This window comes from Schistocerca nitens, chromosome 11 (assembly GCF_023898315.1).
Source record: "Schistocerca nitens isolate TAMUIC-IGC-003100 chromosome 11, iqSchNite1.1, whole genome shotgun sequence".
In the NCBI taxonomy this organism is placed as follows: Eukaryota; Metazoa; Arthropoda; class Insecta; order Orthoptera; family Acrididae; genus Schistocerca; species Schistocerca nitens.
In genome coordinates this window covers 14501483-14527773 of record NC_064624.1, presented here as the reverse complement: position 1 = coordinate 14527773, position 26291 = coordinate 14501483, and the positions used below count along the sequence as shown (strand labels likewise).

The window sequence follows — 26291 nt, the reverse complement described above, 5'->3', positions numbered from 1 at the left end:
ACTAGTGACGTTCAACACAAACTACATACACAAACAAGAATGTGACACGTGCAGCTGAAGAGTGATTGAACTAACCAAAAGCTTTTGTCAGCTTGTATGTGCATTTACATGTGTAAAAAACAAAAGAGACGTGAAGTGACGTGTGTAATAACATACGTGTGGGAAGTGACGTCTGGTGTTATCATGGTCATATGACTGTTCGCAGCCCGCATCTCGTGGTCGTGCGGTAGCGTTCTCGCTTCCCACGCCCGGGTTCCCGGGTTCGATTCCCGGCGGGGTCAGGGATTTTCTCTGCCTCGTGATGGCTGGGTGTTGTGTGCTGTCGTTAGGTTAGTTAGGTTTAAGTAGTTCTAAGTTCTAGGGGACTTATGACCACAGCAGTTGAGTCCCATAGTGCTCAGAGCCATTTTTTTGACTGTTCGCAAACCACGGGTATGTTTGGCCCATTCGTACCAGGGGGCCCTTGTACCGATACGGGGCACAAAATATTAAATCGTGCGACAAGTCGGACACAAAACAAAGTAAAATTAAAAGTTTAAGACTCTGAGAATACCTCTTTAATTAACTGTCAGATAGGTAATTCGTAACGAAACGAAATGACAATGAAGCAAAAGACCTTACAAGAAACTGTATAGAATGTATGTAGCAATGTAATTGTTCTTTTACTCGCTGCCCCAAGAAACCAAAAAGGAAACGCACGGTAATGCGGCCGCCTCACATTGCGAGTTCTGAATTTTAAATAATATATGGTAATTTATGCTGACTGAGCATTTTTCTTTCATGTGCACGGTGACCTTCATGCACAAGTAAACACATTATTTGTAAGGTTTTCAGTACGCTGGATAAACAAGAACAGCCGAACAGTCGACCATTCTTGGTACACATCTTGCGTAGAAATCATTTCATTATAAATTCATCGCGTTCCGTCATCAACGCACGCTTTAAAATACTCGCATCATAATTTGTAAAGACAAGAAAGTGCATAAATTAATTTATTTCGTAATAAAGCAAAAACTAACAACATTCAGTTCAGTACATTGACCGCTTCTCGGCAAAACAAAGATTATTCCGTTTAAAAATGGAAACACTAATTCAAAGGTTTCCTTTAATTAAATTTCTCCACGGTAAAGGTATCGTCCAGCGATATTTTAATGCGGTGACACGAAATATAATCCCTGAGATTACGTTTCCGTTTTTGTCTCCATGAACGCTCCACGTGGACATCGATTTTAACGGATTCTAAATGCGGCTCACGCAACCCTACATTAACAAGGCGGCGAGTCGCGTCCTGTTAAATAATTAATGCTCAGATAACTATTTTACGGAAGTATATATTCCGGTCCCCCATATTATCATTCATTCTTGTGTCCGCCCCGCCAAAGAAGTGCCCTTTTGACACTCTTGTCGAGCGTAAGTAGCAATCAAGTTAGGCGTTAAGTTTTTCTTACAGTCTTTTCGTCACATTCGTTGAGTATAGCTGAGAAGGTGTCCGGATCTGGGCGGTAGCCGTACAGCTACAATCCGCTCGTCGTAAGAATAAACCTGATGTAAACAAACACAAACGCTATGATTGGTCAGAAGCCGTAGCACCCTTACATCGGTGTTGTTACGCTCTTGGAAGTAGCTCCTACTAATTTGTTAGATATATTATTACTAAGTTACGTTAAACGGAACTTAGGATATTCAAATGTATCAACAGCCATCAACGTTATTCTTTATCACGCCTTAGCTACGTAGTTTTTCTCTAAAAAGTCGTGTAGTCACAGCCTGTGCAGCAGCGTTGTGCTCTGATTGTCGCCTTGCTAATGCGCAGTACGAAAATGCCTGAGGCTACTTTCTGTTCCGTAGTGAAACGCACGAGTAAAGCCCAGTTAAAAGCGCCGAGAAATATGCTGTTCTTAATGTTCTTCATAAATTTACGGAGAAAATCGGCTTTGAAGTTTTCCCAGCGTTCTATATTAGGCAGCTGACAACCACACACACAACAAACGAGTACTGCAGTCGGTAGCGTGATTGAAAAAATCTGAACCAAATGCCGTTACTCGTGCGTTGGTTGGTATTTCCCTAGTATAAAGTTTTTCTCGTTCAAGGTGAAACACCTACATCTCCCGATTATAAATCTCATCATTTTTATGAATAGTGTACGTCTTGTTCCTAATTACATATTGGACATGGAATTTCTGTTTCCATTTCAAATACAAATTTTTAATTATCGATGTTTTATGAAAGACTGTTCATAAAAGTTGTTTAAATGAAGGAAACAATATAATTTTTTAAGGCAAAAATGAAAAACCAAATCCTCTTTATTTGGGCTATGTCCATCGTTTTATGCCACAGAAGTAAGTATCGTAGAAAGATGAAAAACAATCATTTTCACAGCATCTAGCACTTCACACACACGCTTCATCTTTACATTTGCTACTGTACCATTACGAAATGAACCCAACAGAACCGATCTGCAGCCAAGCTGCGGGATTTGACCCGACAAGTAACAAGACTGTCAAGCTGCCAGACTTACTGGAAATAACGCACGCGGCTTCTCCACACGTCACTGCCGAACGCTGGCGGGATATAGGACGGCTCGTCATAAAAGAAAATGAGAAAATGCTGCGCATGGTTGGCTTCGTGGATTCTGTTGTCCATAGGCTGGTTATCAATTTTGCAGGTGACACTTCCAGAACTGAAATGTATTTCTCGGATTCGGATGAGGAAGGAGCTAAGAGATTACCAGACGACTGCCTAAATAATATCTTCAATGGCTTCAATATTTAACTATACGGTGAAACCCTTCAGTACTCTTACGGTACACACAGCTTATGCAGGAAAATTACCTTTCATCATTCTTGTTTTCTATTAAAATATTACCTTAGCTAAAAACGATAACGTTGTGCCGTCTTCGTCTAGTCGTCTAAGGAGCATATTGTGGGAGATTTGCAGTGTATTGTTTCAGCCTGCTTAACATTCAAATGACATACGAAGCTGTATTGCTCCTCTGCTCGTCTCGTTTTACGTGAGACCTGCAGCTGTACCAGCTGGCCGGCCAGCGCTGTCCAAGTTAAATGCGCCGCTAAAGCTGCTGTCCCGTATTACCGGCCAGTCGATGTTCGCGTAACGCACAGCACAACGTGTGCTCTTATTGTCGTAGTTGGCAGTACTCGAGACAGCTCGGCTGCAGTCCCACGTGAGGCGGGAATCCAACGAGGTTCCAGCAAACGCGGAAGAAAACACAGTGCAATGTTTACATCGGGTTTATTCGTATGATGAACGGATTACAGGACAATAGAGTATTAGTATTCCCTTCATGCATTCTGGAAGGTCTGTTGGAAATAAACACATCTTTCTTTCTGAGCCAGAGTGTCATTTTTAATCGTCTTCATGTGTGTTTCAACTTAAAACGTTAAATTGAATTCTCTTGGTCACTTATCATTAAAAACAGTGTTTCAGTTTTATTTTACCTCTTCTTCCGCCTGCTTACTTGAAAGTGGAGTGAAGTCCTGTTAAACTACGTTATCTTCACTTTCATTTTGTTGTCCATTCTCGACATTGTCTCGACACCCTTCTTTTCTGAGTTCACTTACTCTAGACGACGTACTTTCTGTGAATAGGGCATCATCGACATATTGGTGTATCCCTCAGTTCCACCAAATTCCTCTACTAAACTGTGAACTTCATGCTCATATCCCTTGAGGTTGTTTTCTGCGTCACCATCGTCAGTCGCTGAAGCTCAGTCATTAAAAATGATCCCTGCCTTCTTGAAAAAGTTGTTGTGACTAGCGAGTGTTACTCGTTTTAAGGCTGAAGAAATGCACAGAACTACTAACAGATCTTTCAAGTTCATGTCCAGATTCAAGACTGTCAATTCGAAACGAACTATGTCAACAATTTCTGTATGTAAAACACTTAGAAATTTTGAATTATCTCCTGATCGAGTGTTTCACAATTTTTTAGTGCAGCGTCGCAACGGGAAGTGGCATATCCATAAAAATCACCTCCTCCCTCCGTGTTTCCATTCTACTATCAAATGGCAGCAACCATTTTGCCAGTGTTGTTCTCGTCATCCAAGATGGTTTCTGAGCAAACCACTCGACGCTCTATTTACCTAAGTCAATACCCTTAAAACAAACAGGTTTAGCGGCCTCACCACTAACTGAAGGCTTTTCAAATTTATCTATGATATTGACACACAATACAGCAGTTAGTCGATGTTTCGGTTTTTACTTCGTGAATAGTTTTCAACTTTCAGGGCCATTGTTTTGCTAGGAAGAGCTCAAAGGCCCAGTCTCATTACAGTTAAAAATGGTTCCTTTTTCATGAATCTCACGAATTCCTGTTACCCAAAATTTCCAGTCTGACACGATGTTTTCGTCCGCTGTGCTGTATCCACCACACACCGTCAGAGAAGAGATGTAGTGGCTACTCCTTAAATTGTCAGGTCAACCTACTGGCTTCAAAATCGTTAAGCCGCAACTTCTTGGCGATTCCGAGTACTTTTCGCGCATTAGAGGTCCACTATGTGGCAAGTTATTGCTGCGAGCACGGCAGAACCATTGAGGTGTGACATTGTCAGGTTTTGAGCCCGGTGTGTTGGGAAAAGCGCGTTTACTAGTAAAGTTATCGTTTCCAGTCCACGATTCGGAAAGCCATTTTTGTTTCTCAAAACGTCTCTGATGTGTGTTTTTCCAAGAACAAACCTCGTAGCCCTATCTCTACACCGAGCTTTCCCTTTCCGCACGAATTATCTCTACCTCTTCGTTCAGCGTTAGCCGTGCCCGGTTTCGCGGCACTTCAGCACAGCGGCACACGGACTCCCTGGCTGGGAGGCAGCAGCAGTGAGCTCTTCTGGCGGCCTTCACCCACACGGAACACTGGTCTAGCCGGCCGCCCCCACACACGCCTTCCTCACTCAGAGAGGAGGAGGCGCAGCAGTGGCGGCGACATCAAAGCCGCGCCTTCTGAAGGCCTGAACTGCCGGCAGACTCGCCACCTCCGCCGTTTCCACGACGTCCGCTATTTGGGAGTTTTAACTGTCGGTGGGAGAGAGGTTTGTCTCTCCGTCTCCGTTTTTGAGAATGTTCGCTACTCGGAAGAGTTTTACCACAAGGGCTAATGTCATTTGGCAGGGGAATTGTGAAATGTCCGATATTGAGGAGCCCGCTCTCAGGTAGTGTCCGTTAAGAGAAGTTTTACTGCATATGTCTTTTTATGTGTATAAACTTTAGTTTTTACATATCTCAGCAAAGCGATGCAGTCCTACACTGAAGGGCGAAAGAAATTTGTACGTCTGCCTAGTATCGTGTAGGACCCCGCGAGCACGCAGAAGTGCCGCAACACGACGTGGCACGGACTCGACTCAGGTCTGAAGTAGTGCTGGAGGGAACCGTGAATCGTGCAGCTCTGTCCATAAATCCGTGAGAGTACGAGGGGGTGGCGATCTCCGACAGCACGTCGCAACGCATCCCAGATATGCTCAGTAGTGTTCATTTCTCGGGAGTTTGGTGGCCAGCAGAGTGTTTAAACTCCGAAGAGTGTTGTTGGAGGTACTCTGTAGCAACTCTGGACGTGTCGGGTGTCACATTGTCCTGCTGGAATTTCCCGTCGGAATGCACAGTGGACACGAAAGGATGCAGGTGGTCAGAGAGGATGCTTACGTACGTATCCAGACGTATCACTCCAACTGCACCGCCCCACACCTTTACAGAGCCTCCACCAGCTTGAACAGCCCCCTGCTGACAGGCAGGATCCACGGGTTCCTGACGTTGTTTCCATACCCGTTTACGTCCGTCCGCTCGATGCAATTTGAAACGAGACTCGTCCGACTAGGTAACATGTTTCCAGTCATCGACAGTCTAATGTCGGTGTTGACGGGCCAGGACAGGCGTTGAGGATTGCTCCCTGGGCCCCAAAAGCACATTTCGATGACGTTTCGTCGAATGGTTCGCACGATGACACTTGTTGATGGCCCAGCACTGAAATCTGGAGCAATTTGCGGTAGGGTTGCACTTCTGTCACATTGAACGATACTCTTCAGTCGCCATTGGTCCCGTTCTTACAGGATCTTTTTTTCCGACCGCAGCGATGTCGGAGATTTGATGTTTTACTGGATTCCTGATACAGTACATTCGTAAAATGGTCGTACGGGAAAATCCCCACTTCAACGCTTCCTCGGACATGCTGTGTTCCATCGCTCCTACGCCTATTTTAACATCACGCTCAGATCCACTGAAGTCTGGATAACCTGCCACTGTAGCAGCAGTAACCGATCTAACAACTGCGCCCCACACTTGTCTTATCTAGCCATTGGCGACCACAGAGCCGTCTTCTGCCTGTTTACGTATCTCTGTATTTGAATACGCATGCCTATACCAGTTTCCTTGCGGTTGCACTACATATGCAAAGGTTTTCTTTTCACCTGGTGTCCCGTTTTCTTATCCCTATCTTTCGCCAATGTCCCGTTTCACCTCGTGGAAGATGTGGTCACCACAGCCTAGGCCAACGCACGCCAGCAACTGCTTCGTTGGCAGAAACTTGGTTATCGTGTGCGGGCGGCAAATCGCAGCCGACGAAGCGTTTTGCCTCGGCTGGGGTTCGGTTCGCTGGCGATAGCGTCGAAGCGTTGGCGGTCGGCTGGCGTTGGGACCCCACCGCTCTGCTCTGTTCGTCGTAAGAACAGACCTGATGTAAGCAAACACACACGCGATGACTGGTCGAGAGACGTAGCACACGTGTTCTTACGCTTTTTGAAGTATGTCCTACTTCCGTACTGCACATCTTATTACTACGTAATGTTGAACGAAACTAAGATATTCTAACGTACTATCAGCCACTGACGTTTTTCTTAAGGGCCTATGTACTTTTTATTCCAGATATCGTGTACAGTCACAGTGTCTGTACTGGTGTGCTCTGATGTCACACCTTTAATAAGCAGTACGAAAATGGCTGACGCTGCTTCCTGCTCTGCAGTGAAAAACGCGCGTGGAACACGGCTAAAAAGTGCCGAGAAATAGGTCGCTCTTGTGAATGCATAGCGGATGGTTAGTTTGTTGCAGCTCATGGATCGCTCGTTCAAGTCCCGTATTGCTCATCCTCTTCTTCATCCAATTTTAAATACCTACATCTGGTAACTCTAAAATAAATCATTTTCATCAATAATGCACGAATCCTTGCTTCTTATTTCACCACGCAAAATTCCTGTGTTCATTTCAAATATATATTCTCAGTCGTCGATATTATGGAAGATCGATAATGAGGGCTGCTTAAATTAAGGAAACAAGTTGATTTTTTAGGACAAAAATCAAATACTGTTTATGCCACAGATGTAGTCTCACACGAACTAGGTAACTGTATTAGAAACATGAGAAACCATTTTCACAGCATCGAGCATGCCATACAAATGCTGCTGCATTTTTACATTTACCACTGCACCGTTAGAACATGCAACGACGTATCAACCAACCGGCGAAGGGAGGTGGGGTAGCGCCAAGGAGGGGCAGTCGCTCCCCCTCCCACTTCCAACGGTACGGTTTCTTACCCCCCCCCCCCCACCTGACCAACCAACGAATTCCATTCGCGGCTTATTTCATATATGGACAGAGCCAGTGAAGTAAATAAGCTGCGTCAAGAAATCTGCGCCAGCTGTTGTGACCGAGCGGTTCTAGGCGCTTCAGTCCGGAACCGCACTGCTGCTACGGTCGCAGGTTCATCCTGCCTCAGCCATGGATGTGTTAGGTTTAAGTAATCCTAAGTTCTAGGGGACTGATGACCTCAGATGTTCAGTCCCATAGTGCTCAGAGCCATTTGAACCATGTTTTGTAGTTATATTCTCCAATTTCTCAGAGAGACCTTTATGGGAAGGGGGGTGGAGCTATGACGTACACGAAAGTTTTTACAAAAAGGTGTCATTATTTCCGATGCAGCGGAAATACTTTTGAGTTGTAGGGGCACCAAATCTCAATCCAAAAGGGAGAAATCGTGGTTGGAACTACGCTGGGGTAATCGGAACCCTCTTGACCATCCGTATCAGCGGCGAACAGGTCAGACCCAAGGATTCAAGCAGGAAAAAGAGAAAAAATGTTCCAGAAAAAATTAACAACGGTCGGTGAATAAGCATTCCCTGCCACTACAACGAAGCAAGCAGACGTAAAGATGTCGGTAACCAGTATGTAACAATATAAACCCAAAGAAAGCAGGTGTCGACAGATGTGAAAATTACCGAACTATCAGTTTAATAAGCCCCACAGCTGCAAAATACTAACGCGAATTTACAGACGAATGGAAAAACTGGTAGAAGCCGACCTCGGGAAAGGTCAGTTTGGATTCCGTAGAAATGTTCGAACACGTGAGGCAATACTGACCTTACGACTTAAAAAAGATTAAGGAAAGGCAAACCTACGTTTCTAGCATTTGTAGACTTAGAGAAAGCTTTTGGCAATGTTAACTGGAATACTCTTTCAAATTCTAAAGGTGGCAGGGGTAAAATACAGGGAGCGAAAGGCTATTTACAATTTGTACAGAAACCAGATGCCGGTTAGAAGAGTCGACAGAGTTGTAGCCTCTCCCCGAAAGTTATTCAATCGGTATATTGAGCAAGCAGTAAAGGAAACAAAAAAGAAAAATTTGGAGTAGGTATTAAAATCGAGGGAGAAGAAATAAAAACTTTGAGGTTTGCCGCTGACATTGTAATTCTGTCAGAGACAGCAAAGAACTTGGAAGAACAGTTGAACGGAATGGACAGTGTCTTGAAAGGAGGATATAAGATGATCATCAAAACTAAAACGAGGATAATGGAATGTAGTCGAATTAAGTCGGGTGATGCTGAGGGAATTAGATTAGGAAATGAGACACTTAAAGTAGTAAATGAGTTTTGCTATTTGGGGAGCAAAATAACTGATGATGGTCGAAGTAGAGAAGATATAAAATGTAGCCTGGTAATGGCAAGGAAAGCGTTTCTGAAGAGAAATTTGTTAACATCGAGTATAGATTTAAGTGTCAGGAAGTCGTTTCTGAAAGTATTTGTATGGAGTGTAGCCATGTATGGAAGTGAAACATGGACGATAAATAGTTTAGACAAGAAGACAGTAGAAGCTTGAAGATTAGATGGGTAGATCACATGACTGATGAGGAGGTATTGAACAGAATCGGGGAGAAGAGTTTGTGGCACGACAAGAAGAACGGACCGGTTGGTAGGACATGTCCTGAGGCATCAGGGGATCACAAATTTAGCATTGGAGGGCAGCGTGGAGGGTAAAAATTGTAGAGGGAGACCAAGAGATGAATACACTAAACAGATTCAGAAGGATGTAGGTTGCAGTAGGTACTGGGCGATGAAGAAGCTTTCACAGGATAGATTAGCGTGGAGAGCTGCATCAAACCAGTCTCAGGACTGAAGACCACAACAACAAGAAATTCTTACAGAAACACGCAAACGATATACATGTAACACAGTCTCGAGAACTTTAATGGAATAATTCTTTCAAGTTGCAAGAAAACTAGTATTTGGACGCACGCGTTTGAGCCAGGTGTAGTATTGCATACAAATCCCTCCATAACCCATTGCAGCTGGTCATGAAATGTTACAATATAGCAGGCTGTCGTGAAGTTCATGGTTCACGAGACGCACTACAATCATATTTCAGAATGAAAATTTTATTAATATTCCTAGTTACAAACATACGCAGTTATGTCTCAGGCTGCTTTGTGTAGCGGCCACATTTCTCACAGTCACCCTGCGACAGTAGTTAAGCAATGTACTCAGTCGTGGCAATTATTGCTTAGATAACGTCTTGTGCCAAAAAACAGCCCTCAGTTTATTAAGGGGACCACACCGTGGTTCAGGTCGAAAAAGTGGACTTTCGGTTATCATATTTCGATAGATTAAGATTTTATTTAAGTAAAATGGAAAGCATTTTGCTGGAAAAAAATTTTCGAGCATTTAAAGACAGGTTGTATAGGCGGACAAGGAAAAAACTCCCGGATTTTTCCCAGAATCCCGGTTAAAAATACACTTTCTCCCGGGTGAAAACACGATTTTTCCGTGTTAAGTGACAGTATATTTTCCCTAACAATCCTCTGAATGGTTATGGTTTTATACATGGGCGTAGAATTTCCCGGCACTTTAGAAAACGAAACTGAGGGAAAGATACACGTTTTCGAAATATCTTTGATGTGCAGCAACATGTACGCTGCGTATTTTCGTATTACGAAAGTACACATTGGAATTCCACCAAACACCGCATGTTAACTTTCCGAATCATTGAATTCGACATTGCGATGCGCTTTTGTAAGCCAGTCATAGCTCATGTCACGTGATCTCGCCAGCCGATGACAGCGGATATTCAGATCGTAGGACACGTGATGTAGTCAGCAAACAGCAACACCACTGTTAAGTAGCACGAACACACAGCCAGGGAAAGTTAATAGTTTAAATTACTATACATAGTGTTGCTACAAGAAAAGAAAAGCTTTCACATACACTCCTGGAAATGGAAAAAGAACACATTGACACCGGTGTGTCAGACCCACCATACTTGCTCCTGACACTGCGAGAGGGCTGTACAAGCAATGATCACACGCACGGCACAGCGGACACACCAGGAACCGCGGTGTTGGCCGTCGAATGGCGCTAGCTGCGCAGCATTTGTGCACCGCCGCCGTCAGTGTCAGCCAGTTTGCCGTGCCATACGGAGCTCCATCGCAGTCTTTAACACTGGTAGCATGCCGCGACAGCGTGGACGTGAACCGTATGTGCAGTTGACGGACTTTGAGCGAGGGCGTATAGTGGGCATGCGGGAGGCCGGGTGGACGTACCACCGAATTGCTCAACACGTGGGGCGTGAGGTCTCCACAGTACATCGATGTTGTCGCCAGTGGTCGGCGGAAGGTGCACGTGCCCGTCGACCTGGGACCGGACCGCAGCGACGCACGGATGCACGCCAAGACCGTAGGATCCTACGCAGTGCCGTAGGGGACCGCACCGCCACTTCCCAGCAAATTAGGGTCACTGTTGCTCCTGGGGTATCGGCGAGGACCATTCGCAACCGTCTCCATGAAGCTGGGCTACGGTCCCGCACACCGTTAGGCCGTCTTCCGCTCACGCCCCAACATCGTGCAGCCCGCCTCCAGTGGTGTCGCGACAGGCGTGAATGGAGGGACGAATGGAGACGTGTCGTCTTCAGCGATGAGAGTCGCTTCTGCCTCGGTGCCAATGATGGTCGTATGCGTGTTTGGCGCCGTGCAGGTGAGCGCCACAATCAGGACTGCATACGACCGAGGCACACAGGGCCAACACCCGGCATCATGGTGTGGGGAGCAATCTCCTACACTGGCCGTACACCACTGGTGATCGTCGAGGGGACACTGAATAGTGCACGGTACATCCAAACCGTCATCGAACCCATCGTTCTACCATTCCTAGACCGGCAAGGGAACTTGCTGTTCCAACAGGACAATGCACGTCCGCATGTATCCCGTGCCACCCAACGTGCTCTAGAAGGTGTAAGTCAACTACCCTGGCCAGCAAGATCTCCGGATCTGTCCCCCATTGAGCATGTTTGGGACTGGATGAAGCGTCGTCTCACGCGGTCTGCACGTCCAGCACGAACGCTGGTCCAACTGAGGCGCCAGGTGGAAATGGCATGGCAAGCCGTTCCACAGGACTACATCCAGCATCTCTACGATCGTCTCCATGGGAGAATAGCAGCCTGCATTGCTGCGAAAGGTGGATATACACTGTACTAGTGCCGACATTGTGCATGCTCTGTTGCCTGTGTCTATGTGCCTGTGGTTCTGTCAGTGTGATCATGTGATGTATCTGACCCCAGGAATGTGTCAATAAAGTTTCCCCTTCCTGGGACAATGAATTCACGGTGTTCTTATTTCAATTTCCAGGAGTGTATATTGTTGATCTTTTTTGTACGTGTTCCACATTTGTATGTATCACACAAATGTGCCAGAAATATTTTTAATAATGACATAAATGCCCGATCTTCAAGGTTCGAAATTCTTCTAAATGGCTCGTCATCAAAGAGTTGATTCTTAAATGAAGAGTCAAAGGCTCTGTGATTTAATAAATTCATGGTACATTCTCGCACTTAGTTAAACTTACGTAAAAGGATATTTACTCTGAAATTAACGCTTTTCAAACCAGCATTCGCAATATTTTCCCGCGACCTGTTAGAAATAGGTTCGTTTCAGCAGCTGACAGAGAGCGCAGACAACAGGAGAAACCGCGATTGCGCAGCTACCATGATGTAGGAAGCCCCTGTATGTACGTACGTGTAAAACACTGAAGGATTATACATTATGCCATCAAAGAAACAAGACATCAGAGGATACTCCTAGAGCATCGGAATTTCGTGAACCATACTAAAATGTGCACATTTGAAGTGCACATTCGTGTGTGCAGATTCCCAATGAAGTAGACCTCGACCTGATTTTTAAGCTTTGCGGTGTGCTTTTCGAGGTGTAAATTTTCTTGGAGCACCAGTACTGTATTGTATCATGTTTGGTTCATTATTATGGCTTAATGCCATGCGTGCTAGGAACGTGAAAACGTGCCCCTGAAATGCAGCGTACAGTTTAAACTAGGCAGTACTGTGGAATTAAACGTTTCATTTCAAATATATTGACTGCACCTGCGGAAAAGGTTAATAAAAGTCAAATTTCTGTAGCGAGCAGACAAAAACAACTTCATTGTAACACTTTGAACATAGCTGCTAAGGTTCAGTGACCGTTTCAGAATTATATTAGAACAAGTAAGCCCTCGGTCACAAATATTAAGTCAAAACTGACCAGGCTTCGACGCTACTATGAGCGTCGTCTTCAGAATTAAACTAACTGTTCTAAAACATAATAGGTACCCTATATAAGACATTAATAAACTAAAGTGTGCACTGACTGGAAAGAGACGCATTCTAAAAAAATCTAAGCCGGAAAGGCGACGTTATGAAAAGTTGTAAATACGATAAGATGGCGAGCCGCTAAGGGGTGCTCGTACCTGAATGAACACGGGTTGCAACCAAACTGAGGTGCCCACGTTAGAAAGTGTGTCCAAGTAAACACGGTGTTGCTACGAGCGCCACCCAGTAGCCGCAGAAACTACGCTACTGTACATTCAAAATTAGACACATGAAATTGTAATGAAGCTGATTCAGGCATAATGTAAGCACTAATAATAATAAGATGAAGTTACATATTTATCTGCTTTAAACAGATACATTTTGTAACGAAAAAAAAAAAACGTCAGTTATGACATACAAGAAAACAGCAAAGGCGTAACAGGAAAATAACATTTCGGCAAACTGTACGAGGAAATTGAATCAAAGATCAAGCAACGGCTTTATACAGTGGAAAAAGTTTTTATTTCGCAGCTGCAGCTGTTCGCTTAGAATGAGGCCATCATGACGAGATAGATGTTTGAAAATCTGCAATTCCTCTAAAACATCTAAACTACGCCCCTTCTTTTAGGTATGCAGACTACTGTTATCGCCAATGGCTTTATGCACGTGTCCAGTAATTAAGAGATGATCGGCAAAGGATGAATTTAGGGGACTGGTGCCGTTTTTTCTCAAAAGATGTTCTTTATATCTGATGTTTGAAAGCACGTCCAGTTTGCCCTATGTAATAGGAGGAGCAGGTATCACAGGTGCTATTATAAACGCCAGAAGTTTCTGTAGGGGAGCGAATGGATTTCAAATTATGAATGAAGTTTCTCGGCAGATTGTAATTAGTAGAGAAGGCAACATTGCAGTTGTATTTGGTGCGAAGCATACGCTGAATCTGATAGGAAATGGGTCCTGCGAAAGGAATAGAAAATCGTTGGGTTAACTTCAGCGGGTGAGGTGTTGTGCGTAGTAGTTCTTGCAGTTTTCTTTTTGAGGATATCGTCCACTATGTTAGGCGTATAATCATTATTGACTGCTATGGTTTTAAGTAAATTAATCTCCTCGTTAAACTTTTGTGTTGAAAGTGGCATAGAGGTGGCTCGATAGACGGCAGAGTGAAAAAAGGCCATTTTTTGAGACTGGATGAAAAGAGGAAGCAGGCACGATTTGGTCAGTATACGTTTCTTGAAGGGAGGATATAAGATGAACATCAACAAAAGCAAAACGAGGATAATGGAATGTAGTCGAATTAAGTCGGGTGATGCTGAGGGTATTAGATTAGGAAATGAGACACTTAAAGTAGTAAAGGAGTTTTGCTATTTGGGGAGCAAAATAACTGATGATGGTCGAAGTAGAGAGGATAGAAAATGTAGACTGGCAATGGCAAGGAAAGCGTTTCTGAAGAAGAGAAATTTGTTAACATCGAGTATAGATTTAAGTGTCAGGAAGTCGTTTCTGAAAGTATTTGTATGGAGTGTAGCCATGTATGGAAGTGAAACATGGACGATAAATACACTCCTGGAAATTGAAATAAGAACACCGTGAATTCATTGTCCCAGGAAGGGGAAACTTTATTGACACATTCCTGGGGTCAGATACATCACATGATCACACTGACAGAACCACAGGCACAGAGACACAGGCAACAGAGCATGCACAATGTCGGCACTAGTACAGTGTATATCCACCTTTCGCAGCAATGCAGGCTGCTATTCTCCCATGGAGACGATCGTAGAGATGCTGGATGTAGTCCTGTGGAACGGCTTGCCATGCCATTTCCACCTGGCGCCTCAGTTGGACCAGCGTTCGTGCTGGACGTGCAGACCGCGTGAGACGACGCTTCATCCAGTCCCAAACATGCTCAATGGGGGACAGATCCGGAGATCTTGCTGGCCAGGGTAGTTGACTTACACCTTCTAGAGCACGTTGGGTGGCACGGGATACATGCGGACGTGCATTGTCCTGTTGGAACAGCAAGTTCCCTTGCCGGTCTAGGAATGGTAGAACGATGGGTTCGATGACGGTTTGGATGTACCGTGCACTATTCAGTGTCCCCTCGACGATCACCAGTGGTGTACGGCCAGTGTAGGAGATCGCTCCCCACACCATGATGCCGGGTGTTGGCCCTGTGTGCCTCGGTCGTATGCAGTCCTGATTGTGGCGCTCACCTGCACGGCGCCAAACACGCATACGACCATCATTGGCACCAAGGCAGAAGCGACTCTCATCGCTGAAGACGACACGTCTCCATTCGTCCCTCCATTCACGCCTGTCGCGACACCACTGGAGGCGGGCTGCACGATGTTGGGGCGTGAGCGGAAGACGGCCTAACGGTGTGCGGGACCGTAGCCCAGCTTCATGTAGACGGTTGCGAATGGTCCTCGCCAATACCCCAGGAGCAACAGTGTCCCTAATTTGCTGGGAAGTGGCGGTGCGGTCCCCTACGGCACTGCGTAGGATCCTACGGTCTTGGCGTGCATCCGTGCGTCGCTGCGGTCCGGTCCCAGGTCGACGGGCACGTGCACCTTCCGCCGACCACTGGCGACAACATCGATGTACTGTGGAGACCTCACGCCCCACGTGTTGAGCAATTCGGCGGTACGTCCACCCGGCCTCCCGCATGCCCATTATACGCCCTCGCTCAAAGTCCGTCAACTGCACATACGGTTCACGTCCGCGCTGTCGCGTAATGCTACCAGTGTTAAAGACTGCGATGGAGCTCCGTATGCCACGGCAAACTGGCTGACACTGACGGCGGCGGTGCACAAATGCTGCGCAGCTAGCGCCATTCGACGGCCAACACCGCGGTTCCTGGTGTGTCCGCTGTGCCGTGCGTGTGATCATTGCTTGTACAGCCCTCTCGCAGTGTCCGGAGCAAGTATGGTGGGTGTGACACACCGGTGTCAATGTGTTCTTTTTTCCATTTCCAGGAGTGTAGTTTAGACAAGAAGAGAATAGAAGCTTTCGAAATGTGGTGCTACAGAAGAATGCTGAAGATTAGATGGGTAGATCACATAACTAATGAGGAGGTACTGAATAGGATTGGGGAGAAGAGGAGTTTGTGGCACAACTTGACCAGAAGAAGGGATCGGTTGGTAGGACATGTTCTGAGGCATCAAGGGATCACAAATTTAGCATTGGAGGGCAGCGTGGAGGGTAAAAATCGTAGAGGGAGACCAAGAGATGAATACACTAAGCAGATTCAGAAGGATGTAGGTTGCAGTAGGTACTGGGAGATGAAGAAGCTTGCACAGGATAGAGTAGCATGGAGAGCAGCATCAAACCAGTCTCAGGACTGAAGACCACAACAACAACAACAACGTTTCTTTCCGAAAAATGTTGAAAGTGATGTTATTGTCTTCTATTGTAACCGTCAAGTCTAACTAATTTAACTGGCGGTTTTCGTTTTCGAGTTCAATAGTGAAAGAATTTTTTCATGGAGGTCGTTAAAAAGTTTAAATATATGATCAGTGCTATCGCCGGGTCGGTTATAGATGACTAGAATATCATCAACGTATCTTGTGTAAGAAATGATACGTAGTGAAGCGGCTGAGAAACGGTTACACAGCTTTTTTTTCCAAGGAATTGATAAAGATGTGGGCAAGGATGCCGGCTTAAGGGTTGCCCGTAGCGAGCCCATCAGACTGCTGGTACAGTTGTCCGTTGAATCCCAAGTAGTTGTACTTGAAAACGACATTAATGAGATTCATAAAATCGGTAATCTGTTCATCTGATGGATCTTTATTAAATTGACGTAAATTTTCTTCCACAATGACGAGCGTCTCATGTACCGGAACATTGGTATAAAGATTTTTTATATCTCAGGAAAAGAGCTTGGTGTCTGAACTGCATACTAAGTTTTTAATATTTTGAACCAAAACGTACGTGTTTGGAACAGAATAATTATGTTCGAAAACTAAAGATTTTTTCAAAGTTTCGTGTAGAAATCGGGCCAAATCGTGATATGCGCTATTCATGCTATTTGAAATTGGACGTATTGGGTGATAGGTTTATGAATTTTGAACTGGGACCGAAGTTTAGGGGGCTGAGGGTTCATATTAATGAGTAGTTTCTTTTGGAAAGGTTTTATAAGAAATTTTGCATTGTTAATGGCTGACCTCACTTCTTTCTGTAATTTAGGAGTCGGATCCTCATGCAGCTCCGATATGTTGTTTTCACTGAAGCAATTTTCAGTTTTAGAAATATACTCAGAAATATAAGCAACGACTAGACAACAACCTTTATCGGATTTAGTTATTAAAGCATTTGCTGTTTTAAGATTATTATTAATGGAAGTTACTAAAATTCTGACGTATTTTGCTCTAGCATGCGGGTTACATCACACACAATTCTGGCTTGAGAAGCATTATGAATCTTCTTATAATCGAGACCGATTTTTAAATCAACAAGCACATTTTCTCTCACATTTCTGTCTAAAAGGTTAGGCCTGACGTATTTTAGTCCTTTTCCTAACAGGACTTTTTCATTCTGAGTAAAGATGATGTTGGTTTTATTTAAAATTCTTTCATGAGAGATGTGACTGCTTTTATGAAATATATTCTGAGGGCATTTTTCGTTAGAAAGCAGACAAAAAGATTGCTGAGCTGCTTCTCGTGTTTCTCCATTATACCTATTTTACAAATCTCTAGATGTTCGTTAATTTGCGTCCACATGTCGTCAATATTCAGAATGAAAATATGTTCATCTTCTGGCGCACGCCTTTATGAAAAACAAAGAACATACGTGTTCGAGGAAATGTAAGGCATATTGGTTCAAATGGCTCTGAGCACTATGGGACTCAACTGCTGTGGTCATCAGTCCCCTAGAACTTAGAACTACTTAAACCTAACTAACCTAAGGACATCACACACATCCATGCCCCAGGCAGGATTCGAACCTGCGACCGTAGCAGTCGCACGGTTCCGGACTGCGTGCCTAGAACCGCGAGACCACCGCGGCCGGCTTAAGAGATATTATTTGGTCTGAAGTGTGCTAAAGTGCAGTGCCACGCCTCGTCATAAAGCATTCTTCTACCGCACGTCACTGTATTTCGCTCTGTGGAATTGAAACGAGTATATTTTATAATGGATGCCACCAAACTATATTCAGGACAGTGGAAACTGTGCCTCTTCTGCTCCCAGTTTGACAGCCTGCCCCTATTTAAAAAAATCTCGCAATTAATAGAGAATGGGATTATTTGTAATACGGAGAACAAGAACTCTCCAGGAAATTTGCACTATTTATTGCCTATTAGCTAATAACTTGCTGTTTTGTGTGACATAAAATTAAATGTAGCATACATAAAAACAATAAACAAGAGATAGCAAGAAATTACACATTTCTTCAATCCTTAGCTCGTAGCATTTTTTCTCTCTAATCTTGATCCAGCTTTACATGGCGTGCTTTCCTTTCTGCGGAAGAATCTCTTACCTCAAAGTTCGTCAAACGATTTGCTACGTGAAAAATCGAAATGTCCTTAGCAAATACTGAAAAAGCTTTTAACACAAATAATACCCAAGACTGGTGTGGCTTTACGAACTGATTACGTCTATTTTGTCATTGTCTGCTAGATGAAACAAAATAGGCATTTCTAATATTGCAGCAATTTTGTAACACACATCAAATAAACGTGAATGTTTTGGCACAAATGGCCATTTTTTATAACACGAAAGAATATAATTCACAAAGTACCAATATCGCATGGCTATTACGCCTACTACAAGCAAAAAGCTTCATGTTAGGACATAGTTTCACATTTTATTTATACGCACCAGATTCTCAAGCACGAGATCGAAAATTAGTATTACGAAGTTTTTATATAAATCTGGATTCGTCTTATTCTTCTAAAATTGTGTGATGTCCCCGTTTCTTCTCCTTCCACGTTCTAACAATCTTGTCATCACCAATTCTGTAGCTATTCCTGCAATTGTCAAAATTTGTTCGCCGATTAACCCTGCCAGAATCACAGGTTTAGTTATCCCGCGATTATTTTCCAGTTAGGCGTTTTACGTTTTCCGCGTTACTTCCAGAATAGAACTTACGCGGTTGCTAGCCGGGGACTGTAAAACGGTCCTTACTGGTATAGTGATCTGGCCAAAAAATTTCTGTCCAAATTTCATTTTCATGGATCCACCTAGAAGATAATACGTAATATTTCTCATCTGTTATTCCGGTCAGTCGTTTATTTCCATTCTGGTACTCTGAATCTATGGATTTCGCTAGTGATTGTGACAACGCTGATCTTTCGCAAACCCAATCAACCACAAAATCAAACAGCGATTGGCATCCATCCGTTCCGCTTTACTCCGTTCAGCTCGTATAGCCGCATCCCCTGCTGTCTGCGGAAAGTTTATTTCTAGATGCGACGAGGATTCTCCTGGCAGACACATCACGTACACTATGCACACACTCAAAAATCAACTTATGACTCATTCATAAATCAATTTGAAATGTGTTCAAAAATGTTCAAATACCAACAGGGACGCGTTTCAAAATCATATGAATAATCTAGAGACCAACGAGAGCTGGATGCTAGGCATTTTGTGAAAATGTTTTTCTTGCTCAAGAGTATGAATTTGGCACCCCCTTTTCCCGGTAGCATCTAGCTGCTTGCTGCGACTGCTTGCACAGCCAACAGCCACATTCCTGTAGGCAGAAGCGGGAGAATCTACTACTCAAACCCGACTGAACTGCAACATACAGAAACACAATGTTTCCAAAAAATTGTCTTCGGAACGAAATTTTAGAAAGGATTCGTTCGAAATTCTTGATCTCATTCTGAAAAACGATCGAAAAGCAACCAAGAGGATTTAAAGAGACTATCCCATCTTGAAGCGTTGGTTATTACGTTCTCCCAAATACGTCCTCCATCTACAAGACGTTTGGAAGAATTGCTTTGAGTAAATACAACCGACTTCAACCTGGACAGCTTTCTGCACAGCTCGAAATGATGTGAACCATTACGACTGGTATACAACCATGTAACGTACCCTCTACTGGAAGAAAACTTACCGCTGAACCTGTCAGGGTTAAAGAATTCCTCCAGGAATTTATTTGCCTCATTATGGTTCTGACCGTCACCATCCTCAAGAGGTCATTCGGCGCTTTGATACGATTTAAAACTTGCCTCAGATGAACGCTGACTCAATCGAGAGTCACCCCTTTACTCCTCTTCCATATTCATCAAGACACGAGTGGAAAAATTAATCTTATAGATTTCATGAAAATTTTTTTTTCCCGAACCGTAGAAAAGACATTTGCAAATTTTACCCAATTTTTTTAGTCTAAATAAAAACAAAATAAATGCCTTTATTTCAAAATACGTTTTTCTTTTTCCCTTATGATGTGATGCACAGTGTTTATAAAATAATAATAAAAGGTTTCTCTACCAGATTGTTATCCACAGTGTATAGTAAATAGGTATTCCTTTTCGTAAATGGTCTACAAACAAAGTAGGACCAATGTCTCTTTAAAAATTAAAGCAACGAAACAATTTTACAGAGGACGAACCTCAAAATTTGGTCCAAATTATTATTTAACGAGTTGTTTCTGTAGAACAGCGGTGCGTACCTAACACACCTTCCCACACAGTCGGTATTTATGTATTCTTAACGGTTTTGCTGAAAGACGAAATCAGCAAATGGGTTTCCATGAACCCCTCCCCCTCCCCACAAAGAAATGGTTGGTACGCCACTGAGCGAGTCGTTCTATTAAACAGCCTTGACGCCACATTTTTTTTCTTCTTCACAACACAGCGGACCACGTGAACAGAACCGTTGTTCCGTTGTTCCAGCTCCACGTACTGGAAACCCTGTGTTATGCCCGTACCGCGTGCATGGAAGCGAAGGTGGTTACCGTTTTCCAGTATCTATGTCCATTAAAACGTAACAGGAACTTGATTTCGTAGATTACAATTTAATAAGCAATGACTCCGAAACAAGCTACCTAAACTTTGCTTAAATTGAATATAGGCCTAATCTGGCTTCAGTTCCGACTGCTGTTTTCGGCCAATCACAGCACAGGAAGACTGTTGCCATCAGAAGAGGCACTGACGTCACACTATTTGTTAATGACGGGAAAATTCTCCGTACAACTTCGTGTGCGGTATGTGGGTAACAATGAAATTTCCATCCCGATGACAAATTTATTACCGTCTATTCATTTACACACTGATCAGTGAACGCTCCAATCTAAATTCTGGGCTCCATACAACACTACACATTTGCAGCCGAAGATCATACGGTCGGAAAAATCTAAGGAAAGATTAGTAAAGATCTTGTTCTCCGACTTAGACAGAAAGCACATTAAACTGCACATGATTGTTGCTGCACGAATTTCGTGAAATAAAACGTACCAGTAGTACTCCACAAGGCGTGTCGATGCTAGCAATTCAAAAATATGGTGCCTGTTAATACCACTACCCATCTCGTTTGACTGATGGCCAAAACGCCAGATAAACCACTCGAAAATGCAGTATGCGTGAAATATCTGTAGCAACAAAAACTAATTTATTCCCCCTTATATGACATTCATATGCTTCGCAAAGTAACAAACTCCCCTTTCAGTCTAAGATACAGAAAAATATGAGCACAACGTGCCAAGCAACATTTTAGGAGGAAAATAAATGCACAGAGGACGTCCCGTGAAATTACGACACAGGTGAAAGTAAATATCTGACATCGGCAGGGCGCTCATGGGAGAATTCTTTTATCGTTCTAACGTTTGCTGAAGTTACCTTGCAGTTTTAGGTTTTAATTTGGAAGGTACGATACACGGGGTGAGTCAGGAGGAAAGGTACGTGTTTTGACGGGTGATGGCATTAGTGATTCTGAACAAAAAAACTTGATGTGGATATATGGCCTATTCCTAATGGTTTCCGAGATACAACACTTTTAATGTACGTTTCTATTTACGTTCTGCATTACTGTCTTTTTACAGCGTACCACAGTAACACAGATGAAGTTGAAACTAGCATTTTATTACAGGTCGCTTTCGGTCTATCAGGTAGGAAAACTGCCTCAAACTGGCCTACAAAAAGCTACAGCGCACGCGCGAGATTTTCAATATTCTCGTGATATCTCCGCGCACACTGTTAGTCCAAGACAAAAAATAAATAGGACCTTTTTTGTAGCAAATTTAATTTAGTTTAATTGCGTACTAAGACACGTTCTCCTTGGAAGATGCGGTGTTATCAAGAAGAACGTCCAGAAGTAATAAACATTCCCTCTCGGAAACCATTCGCAATATGGCATATGTCCACATGTTTGTTCATTATTACTTATACTATCGCATCTGAAAGCATGTACCTTTCCTCCTGACTCACCCTGTATATGGAAAAGTACCTTAATTACAGTGCAAATGTGGACATCAGGCGTTGCTGCATAGCAATCCGTTGCCCATTCACATCCAATGGATTACCCGTCTCCAACCATACCGTCTTATTCCAACCTAACCTAGACCTACTCCTTATGCTACAGATCTGTGTATCAGCGTAACCAGGGTTTCATGGACGTAGAGACGAGGTTATATCAGTCCTTGATCCTGAACGTTTGTCTACTGTTCGCATTCCTATTTTTTCGTTTACTTCAACAGAAGACGTTGAAATTACTCTTTGCGTATTAGTATCAAGAGATCCGCTTGCTGTGATATAAACTGTATTGCTTGCTCTACGTAATAATACACTTTACATTGTAGGCAACTACAGCTATAAGAATGTATTCTCGTTAAAACCGCACTAGCAGTTGATTGATCCTTTATTTAAGCTAATAAAGTGTTACTCAACAACTCCTGTGCCTTTGTTTAACAAGAATATATATGTGAATCCTCAGTTTCTACCAAGCGACAATTGTGTCGTAAAGACATTTGAAAAACTTGGAACGAGAAACATATCTTGCGACGAAGTAAATGTACAGGAACCTCGTGTCACCGAGCGCAAAGACGGCGTAAAATTTTATGGTAAATATTAAATTTAATGTTCGCATCAAGGACTAAACTCCTTAAATGTAAGCTTCTATGCAATTAATACGGGAGAATAACACTCCTTGATTATTGTTGTAACAGGTAGAAGACATACTGTACCACGTAAGTTAGATGTTGCTAATATTGTACGTTAAAGTTTAAATGTACGTTATTTCGATGTACAGTGAGCCCTCATGTTCCTTGCATCGGATTAATTTTTCTTAAGACGTTTACAGCTCCACAATTTTAGCGGCCTCTGCTTCAACAGACGCCATTACGCGTCGCCCTATAACGCAAAATAATAGCGGAAGCTCAGATCGCCCGCTTTAACATGTAACAGACATTTTTTCACAGCAGTCAGCTGCAGACGAGAGCAAGACTAGTTTTGAGATTTTACTTTCCAGCTTACGCCGAGAGCCAGGATTAGACTACCACAGCCTCAACATGTTGCGTGGGTCCAGAATGATTTCAATATTTGAGTCCATGCTCTAAAAGTACAAATACGCCGAGGCTAATAATGCATTCAACAATTTTTGCATCTTGGGCCACACAATTACACTCGCGCGTCTATTTGAAGAGTCCGAACAAATGAGAAAAATATAAATAAATAAATATACTCCTCCGGAAGAGAGACTTCACTACGTTTTGTTGTCGATCAGTCCACGAGCGAACTGCTAGTTCGTGAGTCCAACGGACACACCGTGAACCAGAAGTTCACCTGTGCACTGCTCCATCACGAATATGGATAATAGTTTACTGCAGTAACATCTGTAATCGTAACACCACGTATTTCTATATCGTTCTGACCAATGATGAAGGCTTTTCAGAAAAGACATTGAGGACGACTGGTTTTAGCAAAAAAATGTTTCAATATAGGCGCTTAATGTACGGTATTGTTTTCCTCATTCAAACACTTACATTGTTAGAAAAAGGATTGCTGTTTGGTAAGAATAAGCCAGTCACTCTGAAAATACACGATTATTAATCTACGTGACTACAGTACTAAACCCATAAAGGCGAACATTTTGAGGTCAACGTAAGAATTCATTGATTTCTGCAATTACAAAAATACAATAGAGACGAAATGGGGCACAACCTTATCTGACTGACTACCCAAGAGGCGGAATTGTCGCCGAAAACATTACTCCACAGAAGTAAAAATATCAATATTAGCAAATACAGGACAGGGAGAAGCAAGCTCCATTCCGTTACGTTATTCCCCACCTACAAGCAGGGTAGTTCTTTTATACATCAGACGTAACGAGTACAACCCAATATTTCGAGAAAGCAATTCAACAAAATGACGCGAAAACGACAAAAATATCTAGTCCGTGACTGTGCTTTTCATTCTTGCCTATAGTCAGTAAAACAGCAGATTTAACTGGAATTTCGATAACTAACTAAAACTAACTCCGTCTACAGGCCGCAAGCGACCCATCGGGACCATCCGACCGCCGTATCATCCTCAGGTGAGGATGCGGATAGGAGGGGCATGGGGTCAGCACACCGCTCTCCCGGTCGTTATGACGGTTTTCGTTGACCGGAGCCGCTACTATTCGGTCGAGTAGCTCCTCAATTGGCATCACGAGGCTGAGTGCACCCCGAAAAATGGCAACAGCACGTGGCGGCGGGATGGTGACCCATCCAAGCGCCGGCCACGCCCGACAGCGCTTAACTTCGGTGATCTCACGGGAACCGGTGTATCCACTGTGGCAAGGCCGTTGCCCACTGGAATTTCGATAGCGCTTTAAAATACCAAGATTTTTAATACGAAATTCGCTAGCATTTTGAGAACATAGTAACCTTCAGTTTGCTTTATACGCAATAGCCTCGATGGAGAACACAGATACCGCACAACTACCACGGCCTTTCAAAAACTAAAACGTAAATAATTCAAAACAGCGGGAACGAATGGAAATGGTCACCTTTACCTTATTAACGGATAAGTAGATAATCAACTCGGAAGCTGCAGCGCAAAATGCGGAGTCACGTCTTCACACTGGAAACAGCTCGCTACAAATGCGTCACACAACAGAAGGCGCAGGGACTGCCACGCTGCCAGTGCTGCCAACTGCTGAGAGGGCGGCAGGTACCAACTGCAGCCAGCCTCTCACAGGGGGGTGTGGTCTGCTCACGCAGTACTGGCTCTGGAATTTCTGTAACAGTGAGACGTTAAAAAGAATAAACAGAGTAATACGTCTCCATTGTGTCACACAACTATGAAGTACATTATAATGGCGATAGGACTAATGATAGCTTTTTGTATAAAATTATAAATATAGAACAGAAAAGAAATGTGAAGTGTAAAAATAGCTTTTGTCTGTCATCCTGTTCTGGGAAACGAATGATATGTTAATATTCACTTTAACCGCTCCAAAGAAAATATAAAACCTACTTTTAACAGTCCTAGATACGGCTAATAAACACACTCTTCATAAACCCATCTGCCAGGACCCCTTCTGGTTCGTCCTGTAAACAGTATCAAATCGGTTCTGGAAATGCGATTACCGATGCCGAATTTCCTACTGTGTTTTTAAGGTAAAAAAACAATACGACGGCATTCCATCATTTTACCGTTTTAAGCACATTCATTTTATCAGAGATTAAGTATGTAACTCCTGAGAATGCGGTCAGGACCTTTGTCACGTCACGTCTGGCATGTGTAACGGTACTGGATGGCAAAACCTCGCTCAACCAGCACTGCTCAAGTGATATAAGCTGCAGGTACGTCACTGAATGACTTACAAACGTAATGACATTGTTTAGAATTCCAGCACATTTAACTGAACTAGCCGATCGTAGTAACGAAGAAGACGAATTTATTTTTCCGTCAATTCTCCTTGCCCTGCAGCCCACAGAGCTTTGTGGCTGCCTCAAGCGACTGACTGTTGCTGCTAGCGCTCCGGAATGTCGGCAGTTTAACTTCCTCGCGATCAATTGCCGTTTTATGAAGTAAATGAAAATAGGAAAAAATGATAAAGATTCAAACAGCATTGAGACTTTACATATAGCACGGTAATAAGCATGTAAACCTGTAAACAATAAATTACGTCGGTGGGGCCCACAAAATTGTGATTAGGCTGCATAAGGACACATTTAGAGATATGGCTCCACAGACAAATTCGCGAAAGTTATCTTTCTTCCAAATGAGGTTACGTATTGTATTCTTTACTGAAAAACGACACTGACTTCCGCTAACCACTTGTGGCGTCATGTTTGCATAACACTCCCACCTTCCTAGAGCAAACAGTTGTGTGCTCTATTACGCAATCTGTCGGCATATAAAAACAGCTCATTATTTTCGCAGTAGTCATGGACGGGATATAAAAACTTGTCATCTCCTGGCTTCTTAATTTCACGTCAGCATTCAAACGTGTTACTTGAGCGTCGACCAGCGGTTTGTTCACATGCCGTGATAATGATTTACTATTGTGAAACAGCGGCTAGAGCTCGTAT

The 26291-nt window shown here is 43.4% G+C and overlaps 2 protein-coding genes across 2 annotated transcripts in view; both read right to left on the bottom strand.

Moving 5' to 3' along the window:
* Window positions 1-24960, bottom strand: part of LOC126213350 (BTB/POZ domain-containing protein 19-like) — a 76547-nt gene extending 51587 nt beyond the window's left edge. The window contains exon 1 of the mRNA XM_049941048.1: window positions 24767-24960. The gene's annotated coding sequence lies outside the window, so the exon portion shown is untranslated. The remainder of the gene's footprint in view (window positions 1-24766) is intronic.
* LOC126213041 (poly [ADP-ribose] polymerase tankyrase-1-like) overlaps window positions 1-25352 on the bottom strand; it is an 881088-nt gene extending 855736 nt beyond the window's left edge. Inside the window, exon 1 of the mRNA XM_049940614.1 lies at window positions 25227-25352. The gene's annotated coding sequence lies outside the window, so the exon portion shown is untranslated. The remainder of the gene's footprint in view (window positions 1-25226) is intronic.
* Between the last annotated feature and the right edge of the window lie 939 nt (window positions 25353-26291).